Source organism: Erythrolamprus reginae, chromosome 2 (genome assembly GCF_031021105.1).
Source record: "Erythrolamprus reginae isolate rEryReg1 chromosome 2, rEryReg1.hap1, whole genome shotgun sequence".
Lineage (NCBI taxonomy): Eukaryota > Metazoa > Chordata > Lepidosauria > Squamata > Dipsadidae > Erythrolamprus > Erythrolamprus reginae.
The window spans coordinates 347,030,583-347,043,416 of NC_091951.1; the positions used below are offsets into that span (position 1 = coordinate 347,030,583).

Sequence of the window (12,834 nt, forward strand, 5' to 3'; positions counted from 1 at the left end):
ATAAATATACACGAAGGGTGAACCTTGCATTGATGTGGGAGAACTTCCAACGCAAGGTGACCTGATCTTCTACAAATGATTCCAGATCTGCCCCTCTCTTGCTCATCGCCCCCCCCCTCATCTTCTGATTCAGCCCTTCCTTAACTCTTAACACAACCCCTCAATTTACAAGCCCCCCAGAAAAATCCCCCACGTATTAGAAGACTGTGCGATAACAGGACACAATGATAAAGGGACTAGAAACCAAGACATACGAAGAGAGGTTGCTGGAGCTGGGCATGGATAGCCTAGTGAAAAGAAGGGCCAGGGGGGACATGATACTTGAGGGGTTGCCACAGAGGGGGGGGGGGGGGTGTCACACTATTCTCCAGGGGACCAGTGGGCCAGACGAGGAACAAGGGATGGAAGCTGACTAAGGAGAGATTCAATCTGGAAATGGTCAGACCAATCAACCAGTGGAACGGCCTGCCAGCGAAGGTTGTGAACGCCCCAATTCTGGACATTTTCAAGAGGAGATTGGACTGCCATCTGGCTGGGGAGGTCTAGGATTTCCTGCTTGAGCAGGGGGTTGGACTTGATGACCTGCAGGGTCCCTTTCAACTCTAATAAAAGAAAGAAAGAAAGAAAGAAAGAAAGAAAGAAAGAAAGAAAGAAAGAAAGAAAGAAAGAAAGAAAGAAAGAAAGAAAGAAGGGACATGATCGAAACATTTAAATATGTTAAAGGGTTAAATAAGGTTCAGGAGAGAAGTGTTTTTAATAGGAAAGTGAACACAAGAACAAGGGGGCACAGTCTGAGGTTAGTTGGGGGAAAGATCAGAAGCAACGTGAGAAAATATTATTTGACTGAAAGAGTAGTAGATGCTTGGAACAAACTTCCAGCAGACGTGGTTGGTAAATCCACAATAGCTGAATTTAAACATGCCTGGGATAAACATATATCCATCCTAAGATAAAATACAGGAAATAGTATAAGGGCAGACTAGATGGACCATGAGGTCTTTTTCTGACATCAGTCTTCTATGTTTCATTTCCTAGCTGCTCTGCAATATAGAGTTTCTCTTTGCTTTTGTGGTGTTGTGGGAGACTTGTGTTAATTTTTGAACAGGGGGCAGGAAGGAGGATGTATTTCCAGGCGTAACCCAGGGGAAGGGGTGCGGGGGGAGAGAAGATGTTACTTTTCAGGACTCTCCCAAAATAATTTTTTAAAAAATTGGTTTGTAAAAAAATTAAAAAAACCAGATGGGTTTTTTGGATGCTCTCTAGATGGGGCAAAGTTCTAGGCACTTTGTGTGGGTGTGTTGGGTGTGTTATTTTGTGCCCAACTCCCTAAAACAGGAAGAGTTGCCACCGACAGCACATCAAGACGAACAAGGCTTACACTGTCTACAAGAAAAAGCGTGACCACAACAGAAACTGTTTGCACCGTGCAGCCAGGGGGGAGAGAAAAATTAAAATAAAATCACAGATGCACGCCAACCTTTCAAAAAATCTTTCTCATCCTTCAACACAACACAACACATCCTTTATTTCAAGCTACTTATAAGGAAACCCCCCCCTCCGCACACCCCAAATATCTCTGGCTCTGAGTAAAAAAAAAAGGAGCAAGCCCCCCCCCACTACTCACCCCCAAACCCAAATGCGAGATTTGCATTTCAATCAAAACCAGCTCCTGTCATTTCCTGCCCCCAATATGAAAAAATTGCAGTCTTTTCAACCAAAACACCAGGAAGAGAGGGAAAAAAGCAAGGAAAACCCCCAGGAAAGAAACTGGGAGACACCCAAATACACACAAGATTGTAACACCCTCCCCCTTCCTAGTACACACCTGACACCTTACAAGCTCTTCCACAAAACACACGCATTTTGCTTTCTTCCCAGCAAAGAAGGGGGGAGAAAAAGAAAAACATAATCCAAGTGAAGAAACAAAGGTGCAAAGGGAGTGTGTGTTTTGTGTGTTGTGCGTCAGAGGGTGAGCATTATTTGGGGTGCTGGTTGTTTAAACTGCAGGAACAGCAGAGAAAGCCTGAAGGATTCCCCCTCTGATGCTTTTGGTGGTAGATATTATACAGAGGGGGGTGTTGCAAGGGGGGAAAAATACCAACATTGTGAATTTTCCAAAGGCTTTCTGCTCTGGGCACAACCACAACCACACACACACCTCAGCCCTTGTTTATCACTGCAAGCTCCACCGGCTGCTAACCGGTGATGTCCTTTCACCAATGTCAAAACAATCCTTTAGCAGCTGGGCCCCAGATTTTTTGCAGAAGGCAAAAAGAGAAAGAAAGAGAAGGAGAGAGAGAGAGAGGGAAAGGGAGGGAGGGAGGGAGGGAGGGAGGAAGGGAGGAAGGGAGGGAGGGAGGGAGGGAGGGAGGAAGGAAGGAAGGAAGGAAGGAAGGAAGGAAGGAAGGAAGGAAGGAAGGAAGGAAGGAAGGAAGGAAAAAAAATCATCATCATTGAGCCTTAATCTGGCAGGGGAACATGAGAATGGTACCATACATATACACACACCCCAAACATTTTTTAAAAATTGGGATTTGGGTTATATTTTTGGGGGGGGTTTCCTTCTTTCTTTCTCCTTTCTCTCCCCCTCTCTCTCCTTCCTTCTCTCTCTTTACTTCTCTCTCTTTCCTTCATTCTCTTATCTCTTCTCCTCTCTCTTTACTTCTTTCTCTCATTCTCTTTCCTCCCTCATTCTCTCTTTCTTTTTCTCATCTCTCTTTCCTTCTCTCTCTCTTCCTTCTTTCTTTTTCTTTCTCTCCCCCGTCTCTCTCTCTCCTTCCTTGCCTTGACATTCAAGCAGCCCGACGCGGAAGATGAGACCGAGGCGGAAATGCCATTTTGCACACCTCTCGACACGCCGAGAGGCTGCCCTTAAGCGCACACACACAAGCAAGCACGTACACACACACAAGGAGAGAGAGAGGCGTGCAAGGGAGCAAAGCAGAGAGAAGGGAGGCGGCTTTCCCTGGGGAAAGGAAGGCAAGAAAGCCCCTTCTCCAAAGGCACAGATGGGCTTCCTCGCGAGTAAGCGCCCCGGCCCAGCCCAGCGGGAAGCGGTTTTTGCAAAAAAATGGGTTGTAACTCCCCCTTTTTTGCAAAGGCGGCATTTTACTCCAGTGCAAACCTCTTCTGCCTCCTCCTCTTCTTCACTCAGCTTTCTCCAGGGAGAATCGGACCCCTACCCAATCCCCCCACTGACTGACTCCCAGGCAAGCCAAGCAGCCGCTTACCTGGGCAGAGGCGAGGGGGGGAGAGAGAGACCCTCCGCCAAAGGAATCCTCCCCGGTAGGATCGGAAGCAGGACGGATTCCCTTTCTCCAGAGATCCTCCTCCTCCTCCCAAAGCGGGTACAGGCTACACTTTCCGCCCCTTCCCCAAAAAGGAGCCCACCGCCTTATTACTATTATTATTATTATTATTATTATTATTATTATTATTATTATTATTACTATTATTATTATTACTATTATTGTCATCATTATCATTATTAGTAATGTAAAAAGAAACAGTAATTCACAGCAAACAGATTTATATGCTGGATTTAGTATCACAATATTACAAGTCGAACAACAATTATTATTATTATTGTTGTTGTTGTTGTTGTTATTGTTATTATTATTATTATTCCTTTTCCTCCTTTCCTGGTGGGCTCAACTTTGAAGACTCAGGAATCCTTGCCTAGTGGATCCTACATTGCAAACCCATAGCCCTCTCCCCAAAAAAGGAAAGGGGAAAAAACCTACCCCTCCTTCCAACAGGTCAGGATCGCGGGCAATAGTAACTACTTCCACACAAACACCCCTTCCCTAACCCCCTCTCTTCAACCCACCCACTTGGGAGGTCAGGATCACGGGCAGGCAACTACATCCCTTCTCCTCCTGCGGCCCGGTCCCTCCCCCATTTCAGCCACCCAAGTCGACCAACCCTCCTCTCCTCCCAGCTCTCCCACCCACCTACCCAAGGGGGGCTCAGGATCGCGTGCAACGCTCCCCCACCTCCTCCCCGTTTCCTCTCCAAGTCGACTGACTCCCACCACCTCCCAAAACACCCCATCCCATCCACCGACTTACCCACACTCACCCACCCAGGGCGGTTAAGGATCACGGGCAACACTCCCCCATATCCCCTCCAAGTTGACTGACCACCCTCACCCCCAAAAAACCACATCCCACCCACCAACCTACCCACACTCACCCACCCATGGGGGGCGCCTCAGAATTGCGGGCAACACTCCCCCATTATCCCATTTCCCCTCCAAGTCGACTAACTACCCCCTCCCAAAATCTTCGACCTCTGCAGGGGGCCTGACCCACCCAGGGGGTCTCAGGATCACGTGCAACAGTCCCCCACCCCCATTTCTCCTTCAAATGACTGACTACCCCCACCCTACAAAAAACCACCAACCTACCCACTTACCCACCCAGGGGGACTCAGGATTGCATGCAACACTTCCCCACTTACCCTTTTCCCCTCCAAATCGACTGACTACCCCCCCCCCCCTCAAATATAGAATTGAATAGAATAGAATAGGAATTCTTTATTGGCCAAGTGTGATTGGACACACAAGGAATTTGTTTTGGTGTACATGCTCTCAGTGTACATAAACTACAGACCTCCCCACTCACCCACCCAGAGGGGCTCAGGATCGCGTGCAGAACTCCATCTCCCCGTTTCTCCTCCAAGTGGACTGATCACCCCTACCCCCCAAAAAACCCACATCCAACCCACCAACCTAACCACACTCACCCACCCTGGTGTGGAGCTCAGGATCAGGTGCAAAGCTGCCTCATTACCCCATTTCCCCTCCAAGTCAACTGACCACCCCCACCCCACCCCCAAAACCACATCCCACCCACAGACCTAACCCAATCACCCATGGGGGGCGCCTCAGGATTGCGGGCAACACTCCCCTACCTCCCTGTTTCCATTGCCCGCCCCCCCACCTTCCAAAAAAATCCCATCCCATCCACATTCACCCACCAGGGGAGAAAGCTCAGGATCGCGTGCAACACTCCCCATTACCAAGTAATGACTGACCACCATCACCCCCTCCCCCCAGAAACCGCATCCCACCCACCGACCTACCCACACTCACCCAGGGTGTGTGTGTGTCAGGATTGCGTGCAACAGTCCCCCACCTCCCCGTGTCTCCTCCAAGTCGATTGACCACCTCCACCCCACAAGAAACCACATCCCACTCACAGACCTAATCCACTCATTCACCCAGGGGGGCCTCAGGATCAGGGGCAGCACTCCCCCACCTCCTCGTTTCCCCTCCAAGTTGACTGACCACCATCACACACACCCCAGAAACCACATCCCACCCACCGACCTATACACTCACCCAAGGGGGGGCTCAGGATCACGTGCAACACTCCCCTACCTCCCCATTTCCCCTCCAAGTCGACTGAGGACCCCAAACCTCCAAAAAACCACATCCCATCCACTGACCTACGCACAGGATCACGTGCAGCACTCCCCCACTTCCCTGTTTTCCCAAGTCGACTGACCACTCCCACCCCCCAAAAAATCACCGACCTCCCCACTCACCCACCCAAGAGGGGGTCTCAGGATCACGTGCAATACTCCCCCACCTCCCTCCAAGTTTCTCCTCCAAGCTGACTGACCACCATCACCATCACCCAAAAAAGCATCCCACCAGACCTACCCACTCACCCACCCAGGGGGAGCTAAGGATCGCGTGCAAAACTCCCCCGCCTCCCCGTTTCCCCAAGTCGATTGACCACCCCCACTCCCCAAAAAACCACCGAGGATTGCATGCAATACTCCCCCACCTCCCCGTTTCTCCTCCAAGTTGACTGACCACCTTCACCACCACCCAAAACAGCATCCCACCCACTGACCTACCCACACTCACCTACCCAAGGGGAGCTCAGAATCGCGGGCAGCCTTCCAAGTGGACTGATCACTCCCACCCCCCGAAAAAACACATCCCACCCACCGACTGACCCATTCAACCTCCCAGGCGAGGGCCTCAGGATCGCAGGCAGCGCTCACCCCACCTTCTCCTTGTTTCCTCTCCAAACCGACTGACCACCCCCACTCCCCCCAAAAACACTGACCTCCCCACTCGGCTCAGGATTGCGTGCAATACCCCCCTCCAAGTCGACTGACCACCATCACCACCAGCAAAAAAAGCATCCCACCCACCAACCTAACCACTCACCCACCAAGGGAGAGCTCAGGATCGCGGGCAGCCCACCTCCCCATTCCCCCCCCAAAAAACCACCGACCTCCCCACTCACCTATCTCAGGATCCCGTGCAACACTCCCTCACCTCCCCGTTTCTCTTCCAAGTCGACTGATCACCCCCACCCCGGGGAAAAAACACATCCCACCGACCGACCGACCCACTCACCCTTCTCCTTGTCTCCCCTCCAAATCGACTGACCACCCTCACTCCCTCAAAAAACACCGACCTCCCCACTCACCCACCGGGGGGGAGGGGGGAGTCTCAGGATCGCATGCAATACCCCCCACCTCTCCGTTTCTCCTCCAAGTCGACTGACCACCATCACCCCCCCAAAAAAGCATCCCACCCACCGACCTACCCACTCACCCACCCAGGGGGAGCTCAGGATCGCGGGCAGCCCTCCCCCACCTCCCCCCAAAAAACCCACCGACCTCCCCACTCACCTACCTCAGGATCGCGTGCAACACTCCCCCACCTCCCCTTTTCTCCCCCAAGTCGCCTGACCACTATCTCCCCCCACCCCACAAAAAAAACCCCTCCCACCCACCGTGTCAGGATCGCGGGCAAAGCACTCACCCATCTCCTCCGGCTCCGCTCCGCGAGCTCCGCGCCCGCTTCTCTTGCTCTCTCTCCCCCTGGGCACGGCGAGCGGGGTCCGCGGGGCGCGTCCGACTCCCGAATCCGGGAGTGAAGGGAGGCGTGTAAAAAAAAGAAAAACCTGAGGGAAGATCGGCGGGAAAACGCGAAACGCCTCAGGCGATCCCCATCCAGGCCCCTCGCGGGAGCCCCCGAATGTCGCCCCGCGCTTGTCCGGGATGCCGGAGGGGCGCCGGGGCCATGGCTCAGCGGCGGCGGTGGCGGCGGAGCTGTCAGGCCGGCGGAGGGCGCGCGAGGCAGCCGCCCGGGCGGAGGAGGAGGGGGAGGCCGAGGCCAGTCGCCGCCCGAAACCGGGAGCCCGAGCGAGGCAGAGAAAGACAGGGAAAAAAGCCGCCGCCGCCGCCGCCGAGGTTTCCAGCCAAGCTGAGGAGAGGGGAGAAAAAAATGGCGCCTCTCCAAATAAGGCGACCGAGATTTTTTGGAATTTTTTTCCCCCCCAACGGCGGCGGGAGCTTGCAAAAAAAAAATTTTTTTTTTTTTATAAAAAAAGGGGGTGGACCCCCAAAAAAATAACAATTAAAAAAAATCGGAAGAAGGCAACTGGATTTGCAAATTTAAAAAAAGCGTGCAAAAAAATCGGGAGAAAGGAGGAAAGGGAAGAGGGAGGGGGAAGGGGGGGAAAGGAGGGGGGGTCTTTCTTTTGGAGGGGGGGCACTCCCCGCTTTTGCAAAAGCTCGCCCGCTCTTCCCTGGCAGCGATTTTCCCCCCCGGTTCGAGTCCTCGTCGGTTGCGATCTCCCGGCGTCGGCGGGGTTCCCCCTTGCGATGTCCGGAGCCCCACCGCGCCGCCCGGACTTCTCCTGGCGCGGGCGAGAAGGGAAGCGATCAGCGCAGCCGCATCGCCGCCCCGGAGAAAAAGGAGTCGCCGCCGCTGCTTCTGCCCCGCCGAGACGGTTGAGCCGAGTCGGTGCGTTGTCGCCGCTGCTGCCGCCGCCGCGGTTTGCGAGTTTGGGGCTGCCTTGGCTCCACAGCGCCCCCGTCCGTTCCACTTCGCTCGCTGCGCCCCCAGCGGCCGAGCCGGGAGAAGTGGGGGGAGAGGCGGACCCCGGTGGAGACCGACCGCAGGGCTGCTGGCCGAATCCCCATTTTTATTTTTATTTTTTTGTACGGGTTTTTTTTTTAACTCCTTTTTGCTAAATTTTGGGGTTGTGACTTTCTCCCCTGAGCGATTCAGAGATGGGGCGGACTACAAGTCCCAGAATTCCTCTCCCCTGAGGGAATTCTGGGGTTTTATAGTCCTCCTCGCAACAATCCCATTTTCTACATAGGGGGTTTTTTTTCCTCTTTGAAAAATTGCCAACGGAAGGAATACTCCCTTGAGCAATTCAGAGATGGGCTGACTACAAATCCCAGAATTCCCCGGGCTGCCCAAGGAATTCTGGGGCTTTATAATCCTTGCAATAATCCCATTTTCTATACTGTATAGGGTTTTTTTTTTTCCTTTTTGCAAAATTGCCAAGGCAAGGAATATTCCCTTCAGCAATTCAGAGATGGGCTGACTACAAGTCCTAGAATCCCCCTGGCTGCCCAAGGAACTCTGGGGCTTTATAATCATAGAAACATAGAAGACTGACGGCAGAAAAAGACCTCATGGTCCATCTAGTCTGCCCTTATACTATTTCCTGTATTTTATCTTACAATGGATATATGTTTATCCCAGGCATGTTTAAATTCAGTTACTGTGGATTTACCAACCACCTCTGCTGGAAGTTTGTTCCAAGGATCTACTACTCTTTCAGTAAAATAATATTTTCTCATGTTGCTTTTGATCTTTCCCCCAACTAACTTCAGATTGTGTCCCCTTGTTCTTGTGTTCACTTTCCTATTAAAAACACTTCCCTCCTGAACCTTATTTAACCCTTTAACATATTTAAATGTTTCGATCATGTCCCCCCTTTTCCTTCTGTCCTCCAGACTATACAGATTGAGTTCATGAAGTCTTTCCTGATACGTTTTATGCTTAAAACCTTCCACCATTCTTGTAGCCCGTCTTTGGACCCGTTCTCGCAAAACTCCAATTTTCTATATACTGTAGTTTTTTCCCCCTTCTTTGCAAAATTGCCCTTCTTCTACCTGAAAGAAGGATTTCTTCCCTGAGCAATTCAGAGATGGGCTGACTACAAGTCCCAGAATTCTCCATAGGGTGCCTGGGGAATTCTGAGGCTTTATAATCCTCCTCGCAAAACTCCAATTTTCTATAATAGAGGGGTTTTTTCCCTCTTTGCAAAATTACCCTTTTGTAACACAAGAGAAGGACTTTACCACTGAGCAATTCTGAAATGGGTGGACTACAAATCCCAGAATTCCGCAGGTTGCCTAGGGAATTCTGGGGCTTTATGATCCCCAGGCACAAAAATCAAGTTTTCTATATATGGGTTTTTCCTTCTTTGCAAAATTGCACTTCTTCTACCCCGAGAGAAGTATTTCTCCCCTGAGCAATTCAGAGGTGAGTGAACTACAAGTCCCAGAATTCCCCAGGCTGCCTAGGAAATTCTGGGGCTTTATAATCTTCCTGGCAAAAATCCCAGGAAATCTATATAGGAGTTTTTCCCTCTTTGCAAAATTGAATTTTTCTAGTCAAGAGAAGGATTTCTCCCCTGAGCAATTCAGAGATGGGCAGACTACAAGTCCCAGAATTCCCAAGGCTGCCTAGGGAATTATAATCCTCCAATCAAAATTGCATCTTGTGCACAATTCTCGCTCCCCCAAGACAGGATTTCTCCATTGTTTATACGTTTTTTTCATTCACCAAAGCAGGGTTTTTTCCACTGAGCAATTCAGAGATGGGCGAACTACAAGTCCCAGAATTCCCCAGCCTGGCCTAGGAAATTCTGGGAGGTCACGGCCTCCTAACAAAATTACCATTTCTATACATTTTTCCCTCCTGGAAAAATTGAATTTGCTACCCAATTGTCAATCCACAAGGAAAAGTTTCTCCACTGGGTGATCTGTTGATGGGTGCACTGCAAGTCCCAGAATTCCCCAGACTACCTAGGGAATTCTGGGGCATTATAACCCTCCTGGCAAAAATCCCCTTTTTTTAAAATAATAAACTTTATTGATTTTTTCATTAAAAAAACACACAGACATACAAACATTTAAACGTGTAGTAGGGGTTACAATTACCCCTCTCTTCTTAGAAGTTAATTTTAAATACAGAAAAAGAATATATTCTTAGTTCATTAAATCAACATATTAATCTAGATCAGTGTTTTTCAACCAGTGTGCCGCGAGAAATGGTCAGGTGTGCCGCGAAGAAGGAAGCTCAAGTTCTGGTCTCACAACTTTTTGCTGACAGAGAGAGAGAGAACGAGAGTGAGAGAGAAAGAAAGAGTGAGAGAAAGAGAGAAAGAAAACAAGAGAGAGAGAAAGAGAGAGAGAGAGAGAGAGAGAGAAAGAGAAAGAAAGAAAGAGTGAGAGAGAGAAAGCAAGTGAGAGAGAGAAAGAGAGATATAGAAAGCAAGAGAGAGAGAGAAAGAAAGCAAGAGAGAGAGAGAAAAGGAGAGGAAGGGGGAGAGAGAGAGAGAAATGAGCAAAAAGGGGAGTAAAAAAGAGAAATGAGAAAATGATTGAGACAGAGAATGAGAGGAAAGAGAGAGAAACAAAAGAGAGAGAGAGAGAAATGACTGTTGATTTAAAGCATATGATAAAAAGCACCCAAAAAATGAGAAAAAAACCCAGCCCTCACCTGTTTTTGGAAATGGTTCAAGAGTATGTATACACACACACACACACACACACACACACAAGAGGGGGAGGAGACAGGGATGGAAAAAGAGAGGAGAGTGTCTTAGAGTGTCATTTTGTGTCCTTTTGGTTGGTGGTGTGCCCCAGGATTTTGTAAATGTAAAAAATGTGCCGCGGCTCAAAAAAGGTTGAAAATCACTGATCTAGATGAAAAGAAGAATTTTGTTTATATATTATTCTAATAAACATAAAATTGAATTAATCAAAAGAAAAAAATTCTAAAGTCATTTCAATATATTCATACATTTCTCATAACATTTAATTTTTATTTTTATCTATCCACTTATAAACTATATTCCAAATAATATAAAAACCAGATTCTTCTTGGTCATTCAGCCTTCTTGTCATCATATCCATCTCTGCACAGTCCAACTTTCCCCCTTCCAATTTTGTGCGGAGACTATCCTGGCCGCTGTTAAAATATGTACAATTAAATAAAAAATATCTTTTTTATACTTCTGCTTAGTTTTGTACAGGTTTTTCCCTCTTTGCAAAACTGCAGTTTTGTACTCAAGAAAAGATTTTGCCATTGAGCAACTCTGAAATGGGTGGGACTGCAAGTCCCAGAATTCCCCAAGCTGCCTGGGGAATTCTGGGAAATCCCAGCCTCTTAACAAAATTATAATTTCTATACAGTCTTCCCTCCTACCAAAATTGTGTTTTGTACCCAATACTAGTTCTCCAAGACAGGGATTCTTGACTGGAGGGTTTGGAGATGGATGGACTGCAACTCCCAGAATTCTACAGGCTCTCTAGGGAATTCTGGGAGATTTCAGGCCTTCAGACAAAATTGCATTTTCTATACATTTTTTTTCCGTCTTAGCAAAATTGCATTTTTAATACGTTTTTCACTCCCCAAAGCAAGATTTTCCTCACTGGATAATTCAGAGATGGGTGGATTGCAACTCCCAGAATTCCCATGGTCCCTGAATAATTCTGGGTGATTACCGATTATATACATATATATATATAATAATAATAATCAAGTCCCAGTGGGTATGACTAGCTGATGAGGCCAAAATAAGGCCGAAATATATCTATCCTAGTCTCTCTTAATTTTCAAATTCAGCAAAAAAAAAAACCATGGGACACATACAGATAGAATTGTCGGCTATCAATAAAATTAACTGCCTTGGAAATGGCCCTGGGTTGGGCCGAGAGGCAAATAAGGAGCTGTGATGTTCCTTCAATACACCAGGGTGATTCGACACAAAAATATGTAACCCTTCCCTGGTGCAGAGCTGAAGGGATTGGATACTGTAGCCTAGGGGATAATTCTCTGCTTTACAAGGCAAAGGTTGCAGGTTCAAGTTCTAGTGGGTATGGCTAGCTGATGAGGCCAAAATAAGGCCGAAATAGATCTATCCTAGTCTCCCTTCATTTTCAAATTCAGCAAAAAAACCCACATGTGACATATATATATATATATATATTTGTGTCGAATCACCCTGGTGTATTGAAGGAACATCACAGCTCCTTATTTGCCTCTATATATTTACTATCCAAGTAAAATTGCATCTTGTGCACAATTCTGCCTCCACCTCCAGACAGGATTTCTCCTTTTTAAAAACATTGTTCATTCACCAAAGGAAAGTTTTCTTCACTGGGTAATGGGCGGACTGCAAGTTCGTCTCTGGTGTGCGCATGCACATCCCAGTGAAATTTTGCTTCTGCACATGCACAGGAAGCAAAATCTCGCGAGATTCTACACATGCGCATAAGCAAAAAAATGGCCGAATTATCTCGCGCACATGCACCCCCCTCGTGATGTTTTGCCTCCTGCACATGCGCAGAAGTAAAATCCCTCTGGGATGCATGCACACGCCCACTGGTCACCCGGACCAGTGCGCAGAGCACACTAGAAGCAGCAATGAGTAGAAACCCTGTAATGGTGGGCTACCACTCCCAACCCTACCAGAAAGGGCTGAGAGCGCGTGTGTGCCCGTCGCAAGATTCAACTTCTGTGCATGTCACAAAAAACGAGTGCACGATTTCCAGGTTTCCCTCCACCGCACCATGAGCCCCTGCTGCTGCTGCCACAAGTGACTTTCCCGCTCTGCCGCGAGTGGCAGCTCTATCGACTTACCCCTCCACTGCGCTGCAAGCCCCCGCTGCACCGCGAGCCCCTGCCGGCCCCTGTGCCATCACAACTGGCCTGCCCGCTCTGCCGCGAGCGGCAGCTCTTTCAGGTTGCCCCTCCACCGTGCCACCACCCTC

At 48.9% G+C, this 12,834-nt stretch overlaps 1 protein-coding gene across 2 annotated transcripts in view; it reads right to left on the minus strand.

Moving 5' to 3' along the window:
* Positions 1 to 12,834, minus strand: part of SETBP1 (SET binding protein 1) — a 786,996-nt gene that overhangs the window by 330,306 nt on the left and 443,856 nt on the right. The window contains exon 1 of one of the 2 annotated variants that reach the window (XM_070743630.1): positions 6,791 to 7,290. The exons of the other annotated variant lie outside the window; for it this stretch is intronic. The gene's annotated coding sequence lies outside the window, so the exon portion shown is untranslated. Of the gene's footprint in view, positions 1 to 6,790; positions 7,291 to 12,834 lie in introns of those variants that run through there. 2 annotated transcript variants of the gene reach the window in all.